Source organism: Adiantum capillus-veneris, chromosome 4, assembly GCF_014529385.1.
Source record: "Adiantum capillus-veneris isolate H3 chromosome 4, ASM1452938v2, whole genome shotgun sequence".
NCBI classification, from domain to species: Eukaryota; Viridiplantae; Streptophyta; class Polypodiopsida; order Polypodiales; family Pteridaceae; genus Adiantum; species Adiantum capillus-veneris.
In genome coordinates this window covers 123,418,923-123,426,071 of record NC_140934.1, presented here as the reverse complement: position 1 = coordinate 123,426,071, position 7,149 = coordinate 123,418,923, and positions in this window count along the sequence as shown.

The window sequence follows — 7,149 nt, the reverse complement described above, 5'->3', positions numbered from 1 at the left end:
AATCCTCTAAATCTCCCAGTCACAATCCTCTAATTGATGTGATGATATGAGCATATGTCCAATAACACATCGTAATCCATGGGATAGATGAGTGTTCAGTAGGTAGGTCACAAAACCATCCTCTGTAAGCTCAAGGAGATGCTCTCTATAGAAATCCATCTTCGGCACATGCATAGGATGTATCCATGTCCTCCTAGTGTCTAACTGAATCAAGTCATTCTGATGAGCTGAGTGATCTCGGTGTGTGTGAGACAAGGAGGGTGCGTCTGCTGAATACCTGAAAAGGGGGTAATCTATCCATGTCAAAGGGAGAGAGAGAGAGAGAGAGAGAGAGAGAGAGAGAGAGAGAGAAAGAGGGAAGAGATGGGGCCAGGGTGAAAGGACATGCGGACTGGAACATGCTCATCACCACCCAGCCATGCCCTATATAGGCCCTTGGCCTTCTAAATATAGGGACCCCCTTGACTGCATGTCCGTCCTGGCCCTTGGCCGTGCCTGGTCCTACCATTGTCCTGGCATTACTCCCCCCTTGGAGAAGCGTTTTCGTCCGTGAAAACACAAGCGATGGTATCTTCATAAGAACACTAATGTTTTCTACCATAACATCCCTCATGGATCCAACGGTTCATTTGAGCGGAACCCGGTTCAGTAGGAGGTTCAATGAAACCAAGAGTAATATCTTGATTGTCTAAATTATTGTCCATTTATAACCATCTGATAGTATCGGTTCCTATCCAAACATAGTGTGTAGACTCCATTTAGAACATTCATGAGCATGGTAAACGAGTTTATCACAACAAAGATGTACCAAAAAGAGTACCTCTTGTCACTTTCCATGAAAGTAGCTTGTTGACATAACTCATCAGCCAAGTTTAAGTCCTTGACTTGTTCCCAATTTTCATCATCAATAAACAACCCCACCCTAAGGAGTGTTCAAGGTTGAGAACCTGAGTTATACATGAAGAGACTACACCTAGTCGCAAACATGCTTTAACTTATAGTAAGCAAACTCTATGGAGAGCAATAAATGCTTACTGATTGGATTGCTTGGTGCTAACGTACCCACTTTGCATATCCTTCAGCACCAGATTACACTTTGTAATCTGCCTATCCCCTTCGATAAGTGACAGTATTGAGGTGTGTTCCCTCACGGTTTACAGACAGTCGTCCCAAATGACTAGTAAATGGGAATCACAATATCGTGTAACATTGTTGAGGAATCAACAATGTTTGGAATAACCATCGTGGTTAACTTGAGAAATCCACAAACACCCAAACCGAGCCATGACCTCTATTGGGGATTAGTAGACCCAAGAGTAATCTCATAGAGATACTGCACATAGAGTGAAAAATGCTTCATAAGCAATAGCTTGAGGAATATGCATGCCGTTCCAAATCAGCCTTTGCTTAACACTAGGGCCCATAACACCTAGTGTGCATGCATTTATCAAAAACCAGATCCGAACCTGTATATCCATGGTGATCCTTGCCAATACTTATGGCAAATGTGATGCGTCTAGCACACATTAAAAAGGAATTTAAATAGTTCTGAAAAGAAACTAAATACTTTCAATTGCAATCTTTTGCAAGCCTGAAACATTTGAATCACAATAGAAGGTGAAACATTGATCACTTCTAGGTACAGACAATGAAACTTTTTCATTAACAACTTAGAGCCTTGCTATATGTATAAACAACCATCTGTATTGTTGTTTAGTAGTACTTGTACCTGAACAAGTCATTCTAAGTATCCGACAATTTTTGGCCACCGAAATTTCTTCTGATACGTCGTGTTGAAAATGGTCTAGAACACAGATTTGACCAGCACCTAAGGACTTTGTCGTGACACATATTTGAAATAATGGGCGCCAGTGTCAGTCGAGAGACTCATATTCTCCACATGTGGAATATGTCTCATGTAAGGATGTCTAAAAAAACATCCTGCAAGTACAAGATGTACTTGTGTGTGGAGGTAACTCTAAACACTCCGTGACAAGAGTGAGAGGGACCCTCATTCATTGCTCCACACTGGCTAAACCGAACTCCTTGAGTCCCTAGACCATGTTGTATCCCATTTGACAACATGTGCCAAATCGAATCCTACAAGTGGATTCATAACAGCATAATGTACTTTGGACACTACGGCCCAAAATACTTGTTTTGACATGCCCTTGGCATGGCCCTGGGTATTGAACCGAAATTTCAATTACCCGTATTCAAATGCACAGGAGTACGTCTCCCATGTGTGAAAAAACCAAGCAACCTTGTACTGGAAACCCCGGGTGTTGCCTTCGCAATCCAAACCCGTTGGGTAGAATCTACGTAGTCAAACCACTTGGTAAGACCCTTTATCGAAACTGCTCAACTAGTAGGTAACGGCAACCAACATAGTTAACCGTGTACAGAATGATGAGAATCAACTTGAAAAGTTGAAGTTGTCCAGTACCCCTTGGTAGATTGCAAACTGCTTTCCTTGAAAGTACAACCGGAATAGCTCAAATTGTGATCCTCAATGCCTATGGGGTGATTTAGTAAGCACCCGCGGGGTCTTCCCCTAGAACAGTGCGTCCATAGACACTCGTAGTGCTATAAAGAGAGCAATAAATCCACGCAAGTGCGATGCCTAGCTCGTATCAATAGCCATGCTGTCTCAACTGTCTGCTGCCTCTCGACTCCATGGTATAGATCAGCTGATGTAAGTGCAAGAGTATCAAAAACTCAACTTGAGCATTGCACTAGAAACATATAATGCAAAAATGACACCCTAATCCTCCGAAATGACAAGACTCTTGCTCGTCCATTAACGTCGATATATTCGATGTGTAATCCACTGTGCAAATCTGTTCGATCATAAGAACAATCACCCAAGGAATGCCAATAGTTGGGTCCTACCCAAAATCTGACAATGGCTCTTAGCCAGCCTATGTGTGGCTCCTAGCTCTTACGGCAATTAGTGTTCAATCGATAAACCAATGAAAACTAATGTGAATGGCATCTTGGCCAATTTCTAGCTGAGAGTTAGAGCACCTTGGCTCATGATGACTCCCAAACAAAACATGTATCAAAAGCTTCTTAGAAAGTTTTCATTATTCTTAAGAGAAATAAGAAAAAGAGAGAGAAGGAGAGCATGCTGGGCTGAGGAACTTTCCTTAAATTTCTAGAGTGTGTGCCCCAAATGTGTGCTCTTAGGCGTCTTATGCCTGATTTGCAGCTTATCTTATAAGCATACAACAATCTGTCTGTATGACGCTCTTATCAAGAGAGGCAACAGAAAACACAAGTCAAATCTTGACCATCTGCTGTGTATGGGTCGTGACTGTATGAGGATGACTTGAATAGGGCACTTTGCCGGTGAATCTAGTCAAAATTTTAGGTTCTTTTTAGTGGTGTTGTGCGTTGACAACAACCAAAAATTTAAACAATCCAAAACTTAATTTGTCCGTGACAGAGTGTTTGGTGTGATAGCGGAAGTGTAATTTCAAAAGCGGTGGAATTCATGCCACCTAGTTAGTATACCTTGCATATAGTTTTTTAAGCCCTTGGCAAGAGTGATGGCCTCAAACGTGAGAACCAAAACTATAAGTGCCGTGCACCGTTTAGACTAGTAGGAATTCTGTGAGCTGATATTCCCTAGTTTTCCAGTTTCCTGAAGCCGTGCTTCATATAAAATTGCCAAAGCAGTTTGCTTTGCACAATGACAATAATTGCCAAGTAAAGTGTAAACAGGGAAAAACAAGAAAAACTTAAACTTGGCTAACCTGGTCGTTGTTGTTGCAACCAGTTGTCAGGAAATTTGGGAGGAAAAAACTCATTCCAGAACGGCTCATAGCCATATCTACACAGACGTCCTCATATATCCTATACACCCATCTCGTAGGTGATGAAGTAACCTGCATTAGGAAATAACCTGCAAACATATTGCTTATTCCTTCCCAATTTTGTATGCTCATAGCATATGCCAAATGGGGACAGCCTCAATGCAAGATGTATAAATTGAAGCTTTGCTTCATAGAACTATGTCTGGCCTTATCGCCAACAAATGCTATTGACAACAGATGTCATAGCAAAGAGACTCGGCCTTGTCGATCATGCACAAAAAATAGACCTTGTGTACTTGTAGATCTGCTGGAAAAACAGAACTATATGTGCAAAGTATGTGCATCTCGTACATACTTGAGTCGATGAATGATATTCACGATCCATCATAGACGCCCATTGCATACCATAGTTATCACTCCATGTGCAATAAACAAATACCAACTGCATACCTCATGAAGTACACCTACTGATGAAATGGTCGTTGTAAGAATCGAAAGAGTTGGAATCAAGGTTCATAGTTGTTTGACCTCGTGATGCCAAGGGCCTTGCCCGATTTGCAAGTAATTGGGAAGCTTGTGAGCAACTGCAATGCTCTAGTGGTGTTACACAAACCATACCCATGATCATCTTTGATGAGCCTTGCTCCCGTGTAATCCCATTGAACTGCTGACGAGTTGTGCTTCAAGTCAAGGCGATAGAGACTCAAGCCATGCGTGAGTCTAATCTCTATGTCAAAAATGTATGCCAATAGCATCATAGTAAACGCATACATTCAACAAATACTTATCATTTGCATCAGTTGTTTAATGCATGCCATGCTGCATTGATTCTTGCCTGTACTGGTATGCCACAGGTCCTGCCTAAACAGCATAATATTTATCTATGACAAATATACCTGGAAACTGGCTCCCCTTCTATCATAAGGAAGAATCTCAAATCGTGCTTTTAGCAAAAAAAAAATGAAGATAAAACATTAATCTCAAACATTAATCTCCAGGTCATGGTCCTTACCGGCCATCGAAGACCTCTATATCAAAACCTCCGTCAGACATGAAGCGATGGGCGTGAAAATCATAGCTTCACCTTGTTGGCGATGGCAGGTAACCGGAAGCCTTGCGTCCCTTGATACCATTGGTAGATTGAAGCCGTATTATCAATGTTTTATCCCTCTTTGGGACTCTAAAAGCAATCTCCTTGGGTAATCTTCTTAGTGTCAACGACCATGCATGAATTGTCTTTGCAAATTGTTCAGTTTGCAAAGATTTGAAAATCTTCGGCTACCCATGCATTCATGAGCTGAAGCCGAGGTTCTTAGTATGGAGCTTGGCATATTCTTTTTTTTTTTTTTTTGCCGATGTTGCAAAAATTCTGCAGGAGCGTGCCTTGACGGTCGTGTCGAAGCACGGAAGAAGAGGATGGGGGGACCGGCCATGGGCACCCTTCCTTAATCATAATAATCAAGGGCTCTGCCCTACCGTGGGCAGCCAAGGTGAGAACACCAAATTAAAAAAAAACTCAAAAACTACCTACTTGCCTACGCAGCAATGCAAGCCTCGCGCCCGTCAGCAAAACTAGGCCTGGGACAAATTGGGTTGCTCAACATGGAGTCCCAGAGTGATGGGAATTGCTCCCGCCAGCCCTGCGATGCCGTAGACACCCACTTCTGCCAATTTGGTGCAGGTCCGCCGTCGACAACCTTCCTTCTCGCAAGCCTGATTTCCCACCAAAAAACGCTTGCTCCCTTCGAGTTTGCAGGGGCTGCATCCCGCCAGCATCTCAATTCCGAGAGAGAGAGAGAGAGAGAGAGAGAGAGAGAGAGAGAGAGAGAGAGAGAGAGAGAGAGAGAGAGAGAGAGAGAGAGAGAGAGAGAGAGAGAGAGAGAGATAGAGAGAGAGAGAGAAAAGATACTTCGATTCTGAGAGAAACAAGAACGCCAAGCTTCTTCCAAAGCCTCGATCTTGCTTGCTGCTCGTCCCCTTCCTGTCGGAGCTTCCATGAAGGGAGAGAGAGAGAGAGAGAGAGAGAGAGAGAGAGAGAGAGAGAGAGAGAGAGAGAGAGAGAGAGAGAGAGAGAGAGAGAGAGAGAGAGAGAGAGAGAGAGGGATAGAGAAAGACCTTGCTTTCCCGCACGACCATGCATGGTTCCCTCTTCTTCTCCCCTAGCTCTGATACCAGTGAAAGGACATGGGGACTGGAACCATCACCACCCAGCCATGCCCTATATAGGCCCTTGGCCTTCTAAATATAGGGACCCCCTTGACTGCATGTCCGTCCTGGCCCTTGGCCATGCCTGGTCCTACCATTGTCCTGACACAAGGAGAGAGAGAGGGGGAAGACAAGGGGAGAGAGGGGTGATAGGGGGTGGGACACCACACACACACACACACACACACACACACAGGGAGAGAGGGGTGACAGGAGAGAGAGAGAGAGAGAGAGAGAGAGAAGAGAGAGAGAGGGGGGGGGGGGGGGGGGACAGGGGTATAGACTGATAGGAAAAGAGAGAGGAAAAAGGGAGTGGAGGACCTTGAGGAAGGGGGGGGGTTGGTGGAGGACAAGATGGAAGAAGGGAAGGCAGTTATAGGAGTAGATGGAGAAAGGAGGTGGAGGAGAGGGAGGATGTTGGAGGAGGAGCAAGGGAAGAGGAGGAATCACATGGGCGGTGAGAGGAGGTGGAGGAGGTAGGGATGGTGGTCCTCAAAAAAAAAAAACTCGCTCCCAAAGCTCGCTCCGTTGAGCTCGCTTGAAGACCTAACTCCTCTTTGAACTTCTTAAGTTTATAGGTCCTTTTCCAAGCAACTTAGGATTTTTGATGTCCTCTCCCCTTGTATTCTCTAGGAGAATAGCCGCTACTTGCATCAAAAGAGGAGGAAGGTGATGAAGAAGGAGAAGAGGGTGACCTCTTTCTCGCCTTCTTCTTCATTTGTTTCGTCTCTTCCTTTATAGAGTGACGAGGAGAAGGACTATATGATGATCTTTTTGTCTTGGGAGGAGTTGGGGATCGTCGAGACTGCCCTCTTCGTGGAGCCACATCTTCAAAGGAATTCAGAGATTCACTTCTTTCTCATTCATTGGATTCCTCCTCTTCTCTTATCGGAAAGAGTCTTGTTTTGGAAGTCTCAACAAGAGGCTTCCTAAGATCTCTCTCTCTTCTTGGAGAGGTAGGGAAATCCCATAAGCACAAAGGTGTTAACTTTGGCTTGCAAGACAAGGTTGCCCATAGCTTATTGCAACCTAGTAACAAGATAGTTCACAAACATTGGGGCATCATCAGTAGCACCTTCATGTGAAAAATCAAAGTTGTCAATATTCATTCTACTCTCTTTATTAT